Here is a 6,603-nt window from a genome sequence, read left to right as displayed (position 1 = left end):
CCTAATTGTCTTTGCCCTAGTCCTTGAGGAAAGAGGTCCACACCCAGAGATGCAAACCAAAAGACGTCAGACTTTTCCCCCTTCTCTGCTAAACGCTTAGTGCCTAAAGCAGAGTTTTCACTCAGGGAGAAGTATATGGTTGTACTGTCCCCTCCCACATCACTAGGGCCCTGGTTCAAAGATTTTGCTCAAGGATGTGTCTTTGTGGTAAGCAGATAAGAGTGCTCCAAATATCTCTCAGAAGAACTAAGGACCCTCTCCAAAACAGTGGAAGTTGTGGTGAAAGCCAGTTGAGCAAAGATTGATAGATTCATTGGAGATATAGACTAACCTGTAGTCTAATTAATTTGCCAGAGAGATAGAGAGAGAAAGCTCTGAACACTTCTGGGGTCAGAAAAATCCCTAATACTGACCACAGAAACTACCACATCAAAGGAGCTTACATTTGGTTGGATTAATTTCTGAAGGAATTATGCCTCAGGTAATTGTTGAATTGTTGAAGCAGGACAGTATGTCCACTAAAATGGAAATATCTGACAACAGAAACTAACCGGAAGAGCAACAAGAAGTCGGCTTTAATAGATAAAAATTTTTAAATAGCTGTTGTTATAAGAATGTTCAAAGAACTAAAAGAAACTAAGTTTAAAGAAGTAAAGGAAGGCATGATGACAATATGTCAAACATAAAATACCAATAAAGAGGTAGAAACAATTTTTAAAATCAAATGAAATTTAAAGAAAGAGTTGAAAAGAAAATTAACTGATCTGAAAAATTCACTGGAGGAACTTAACAATAGATTTGAATTGACAGAAATTAGGTCAAATGATAATTCACGTATATACATATACATATACATATTCACACATATATACATATAAAGATATTTTTGTTGGAGGAAGTACTATAATAGTATATTCATTAAATTATGATGCAAGCTCCTTAATCTGATTAAATACATGATCGTGAAAACATAATCTTATACAAAATGTGAACTCCAAATTTATTTGTTTACTATGAAATCTTACTTTTGTGAAATCCAGAACTAGTTGAAAAGGCAACACTTCTTTATTTCATCCTTGTTTTAAATCATATATATGCAAATGGAATAGCAATTAGCTCTATCTGAATATTCATCAAGTTTCAATATAAAATATATTGGCTTGAGGTCTATGAGAATGACATAAATCTATATAACACATCATTTCTCTTATTACAAATAAAAAATAAATATATGGACAAAAAAATAAACTACCCAAAGATATTAAAAAGTAAAAAATAAAAGACATCTTTAAAAAGTAAGTTTTAGATGAGAATCAAAATGTAGAGAAGCAATAGTCTGTGATTAAGTTTCTCATTTTATTTTCTAAGCATTTTTGCTTTAATGGTGTACCTGAACCTCAACAGACCTAACATTTTTCTAGCCAAAGGAACTGGGGAAATTGGCCATGCAGGCTGTAGAATGTGGATAAAACCTGGGAGAAAAAGAGCTGAAGAAGGCCATTTTTAAATTCAATGTAGGAAAGTTTCAGAGAACAGAAAAAAGATATGAACACATGCATAAATCTCAGACTAACATTTAAATTATAATTTTATGGGAAAAACCCAAACCAGAATAGAAAATGATTAGAGGACTTAATTAACAGCAAGAAAAAGTTATGTTCTAAACCAAACTGAGTTTATTGCTTACAACAACAACAACTTTTCCAGGGAATTGAGAGTAATCAATGTATACATAACATATCACTCAAAATATTTAAGAAACAGTTAAAATTACTTGCCATACAAAGTGTCCGGAAAATATGACCCATTCTCAACGAAAAGATTATCAACAGATGTCAACTTCCAGGTGGCAGGGACTTTTGAACTCTCAGAAGGAGACATGAAAGACACTACAATAATGATGATGCATGAAGTAAAGAAAAATGCATTCTAAATAAAACAATAAGAATTCTAATAAGAGAAACAGAAACTCTACAAAATAAAAAATTGAAAATTTAAGAACTAAAAAGTTCAATATCTAGATTTCCAGTTCCAACTCTGATATTTAAAGGACCTAAAGGTTATTACTTTTATAATCACAACAATAAAAAAAGCTGAACACACTGAAAGACAATAACATGTCTTAGATTCATTGGAGAATTGACACTGCAGGGTAAACTACCATCTAAAAATCTAGAAAGACAGGCAAATACAGAAAATTTTAACCAATAGTTCATCTGAAATAGTGGCTACTAGGGATATAAACTGCCAGGAACACTTAAATACAAATGTTGATGAACTGCTGAAGGATGTATATGGACTAGCTTGTTAAGAAAATATTTCCTGGAGGACCAGTTTTAGGAAGGACCCACTTTTATAGCTTTTATTTCCAAGAACCAAAACAGATTCTCGAGACTCCTCCACCAAAAAAAAAAAAAAAAAAAAAACCTTTATGAATGAAATAAGGAACATTTAAAAATATGCCCAGAACATTTTTTTATTATTATTTATTATTATTTATACCTACAGCACCTGGTCTTCCTAGGTGGTCTCCCATCCAAGTACTAACCAGGCCTGATCCTGCTTAACTTCCAAGATCAGATGTTGGGCTTGTTCAGGGTGGCATGGCTGTAGACCATGGACTGTGGCTCCACTGGGGCACAAACCCAGGACCTTCTGCATGTAAAACAGATGTGCTAAATACTACACTATGGAACTATGTCCCAGAATATTTTTTATAACAAAGACTAATTCTCAAGGAAAACTACTTTGCCAGAGCCTTACATATCTACGGCTAATTGTCTTCAAGGGCAATTAGCCAATTCCAGCCTACTCCAGACTTTTTATTTCACTGAAGGAAAGAAAAAGTAAAACAAAACCAACCAAATGAATGAAAAAAGCACTAAAAAACTCTTCTGAAAGGCACAGCCAATGAACTCATCATCATTAAAAGACTGATGTTTAATTATAAGATTAGAATGCTTTCCTTCCCTCACGCTTTACCACCAATTCTATGAATCACCAGTACGGCAGATTAAACCTGAAAGATCTAAAAGACCCAGACTATATTTAGGAGTAAGGGCTGAGAAAAATCCAGAGAAAACAGGGGTAAAAAAGAGGAAACTGAAGCCTCTGGCACCTACAGACATAGCTAACAAAGCCCACCTCCACTCCAGATTAACAAAAGAACTCACACTAAATGCCTAGTTATCTCAGCTCCTACTACCCAATTCATCATGTCCAGTTTTCAACGAGAAAATTACAAGGTATACTCATAGACAAGAAAAATTGTATGAAGAGATTAAGTAAATATCAGACTCAAATACAACAGAGATTTTGGAAGTATCAAACAAGGAATTAAAATAAATATTATTACTATATTGAGGAGTCTAATGTAAAAATTAGACAACATACAAGAGCACATGAGTAATGTAATCAGAGGAGAAAACTAAGAATAAAAAGTAAATGCTAGAAATAAAAAAAAAGAAAAAGAAATACTACCTTTTATTGTCTCATCAGTAGACTAGACTTGGCCAAAGGCAGGGAAAAAAAGAGTAATCTTGAAGATTGTCATTAGAAAGTCCACAAATTAAAATACAGAGTGAAAATAAAAGAGAAAAGAATATCTAAGTATAATAGGTCAATTACAAAAGGTGTAACACATGTAATGGAGAAAAAAGAGAGAAATTAGCAGAAAAAAATATTTGAGATAATAATGACTAAGAAGCTTCTAAATTTAATAAAAAACACCAAACCACATATATAAGAACCTCAAAGAACAATAAGCAGGAAAAATATCAAAAAATACTCACTTAAAAAATTCATATTCAGTCTGCAGTAAACAAACCCAAAGAAGTAATCATAAATGCCACTAGAGGAAAACAACATTTTACCTAATAAGCAAGTGAAAAGATGCCCCACAACATATGTTATCAGCTAAATACAAATTAAACAATTAGGTACTACTACACATTTCTTAGAATGGCCAAAATCCAGAATACTGACAACACTAAATGCTGCTGAGGATGTAGAACAACAAGAACACTCACTCATTACTGGTGAGAATGAAAAATAGTACAGCCTATTTGGAAGATATTTAGACAGTTCTTATAAAACTCAACATATCTTTACCATACAATACAGCAATTGCACTTCTCAGTATTTATCTTAAAAAGTTAAAAGAACTTATGTCCACATAAACACCTACAGGTGGATATTTATAGCATCTTTATTGATAATTGTCAATACTTGGAAGCACCAAGATGTTCTTCAGTAGATGAATGGATAAACAGTGGTACATTCAGACATTAGAATATTATTCAGCACTAAAAAGAAATAAGCTATTGAGCAATGAAAAGACATGGAGGAACCTTACATGCATATTACTAAGTGAAAGAAGCTAATACAAAAAGTCTACTTACTGTATGATTCCAACTATAGGACACTTTGGAAAAGACAAAGCTATGGAAACAGTAAACAGACTGGTTTACAGGGTTGAGGTTGGAGTGAAAATTAATAGGCAGAGCACAGAAGATTTTTAGGGTAGTGAAAATACTCTGTATGATACTATAATTGTGGATATTGTCATTATTTGTCCAAATCCATGGAATACACAACACCAAGAGTGAAACTAAGTATATACTATGGACTTTGAGTGCTTATGATGTGTCAATGTAGGTTCATCTATCATAACAAATGTCCTTCTCGGGTGAGAGATGTTAATAATAGGGGAAGCTAAACACATAGGTGGGAACAAGCAGTATATGGGAAATCTCTTTTTTGTTTAATTTTACTATGAATAAAAAACTGCTCTAAAATAGTCATTGATATTTTTTAAATGAATGACTTGCCTAAGGTTGTTGAGGATATAAAAACAAAAATATCAGGGGAAAAAAAAAGATTATCACACATCCTACAAAGATTAAAAGATAATAGAATAATATGAACAACTTTAGATTAAAAAATTCAACAACAGAGATATATTAAAAAATATTTAAACTGAGTGAAGGAGAAACATAAAGTCTTAATAATCCCATAGATATTGAATAAGTTGACTTTATTATTTAAAAAATCATACTTAATAAAACCAAGTCTAGATGATTTTACTGGTGAATTACACTGAATATTTAAAAAAGAAATAATAGAAATGTTGTACAAATATTTTCAGAAAATAGATATAGAGTTAGTGTTTAATTCATTTTAGAAGTCATCTTAAAACATATCAAACTGACAAAGAAAAAATAAGTCTGCAGACCAATATTACTGAAGAATAGAAAAACAAAATCTTTTAACATAATGTTACAAAATCCAAAAAATATATAAAAGAATGATTGATTATAACTAAGTATGATTTATGACAGAAATGCAAGTTCATTTTAACATTAGAAATTTTATGAATGTAATTGACCATATTAACTCCTAAACAAGAAAAAATAAATGATCGTTTAAAAGAGGCATAAAAAATTTTAACACAATTTGACTCTCAAAAAATTAGTTATAGTAGGAAACTCAGTCAAACTGGTAAAGTCTAGTTGTAAAAAACTTATACTCAACATCATACATAATGATAAAAAGACTACTTACAAGAAATGCTTAAGGGAGTCCTTCAAATGGAAATGAAAACATGCTCATCAACAATACAAAAGGATATAAAGTAAAACTCCCCATGAACGTAAATAAATAGAGAAATATAGAATAATGTATCACTGTAATGATGGAACATAAATTCCTTTAATATAAACTTTTTAAAAGATAAAAATTTGTTAATGGATACACAAAAGGAAATAAACTCTTGACTATAAGAATATAAAGTTTATTGGGTATAAATGTAAGTTTTGTATCTGATTGTAGTTAATTTTGTAACAACTTAAAATAGACAGTTATAACGATAAGACACTTTATTCAAGTCTCAAGGTAATGACAAAGTAAAAACATATAGTAGATACATAAAAGGCAAAGACAAAATATCAAAGCAAACTTCTACTCAAAAGTCATTAAATAACAGAGCAAGAGTAAGAAAGAGCAGATCAAAACAACTGCAAAACAGACAACAAAAAGGCAATAGTAAGTCCTCTCCTATTAAAAATTACTTTGAATATAGCTAAAGTCCCTAAACAAAATGTATAGAGTGATTGAGTTGATTGAAAAAAAGTACTTTCAAACTGTCTACAAGAGATTCACTTTATATTTAAAAAAATATAAAGTGAAGGGTGGAAAAAAGTGAAAGTGAAGGGTGGAAAAAAGATATTCCATGCAAATGGTAACCAAAGGAAAGCAGGGGTAGCTCTACTTATATCGGACAAGATATGCTAAGTCCAAAACTGTCTTTAGCAACAAAGATTATTATATAATGATAAAGATCCAATTCAATAGGAAGATATAACAATTATAAATATTCAGTCAATATTTGTGCGCTCAAATATATATAGCAAACATTGACAGATTTGAGAGGAAAAATGAACAGCAATATAATAATAGGAGACTACAGTATCCCACTTTTAATAATGAAAAAAAAATCTATACATAAAATTTATAAGAGATGGCCTACTTGAACATTACAGAACAGTTGGAACTGACAGACATACAGAACAAAGCTGAAGACATCACATTTCCTGACAAAACTAC

The 6,603-nt window shown here is 31.0% G+C and overlaps 1 pseudogene; it reads right to left on the bottom strand.

The window, feature by feature from the left end:
* Window positions 1-2,499: 2,499 nt before the first annotated feature.
* Window positions 2,500-2,615, bottom strand: LOC111740171 (annotated as a pseudogene).
* Window positions 2,616-6,603: the final 3,988 nt, after the last annotated feature.

The sequence above is a fragment of the Pteropus vampyrus genome, unplaced genomic scaffold, assembly GCF_000151845.1.
Source record: "Pteropus vampyrus isolate Shadow unplaced genomic scaffold, Pvam_2.0 Scaffold58, whole genome shotgun sequence".
Classification (NCBI taxonomy): domain Eukaryota; kingdom Metazoa; phylum Chordata; class Mammalia; order Chiroptera; family Pteropodidae; genus Pteropus; species Pteropus vampyrus.
The sequence above is the reverse complement of the archived record's forward strand: the minus strand, read 5'-3'. Positions and strand labels throughout refer to the sequence as shown.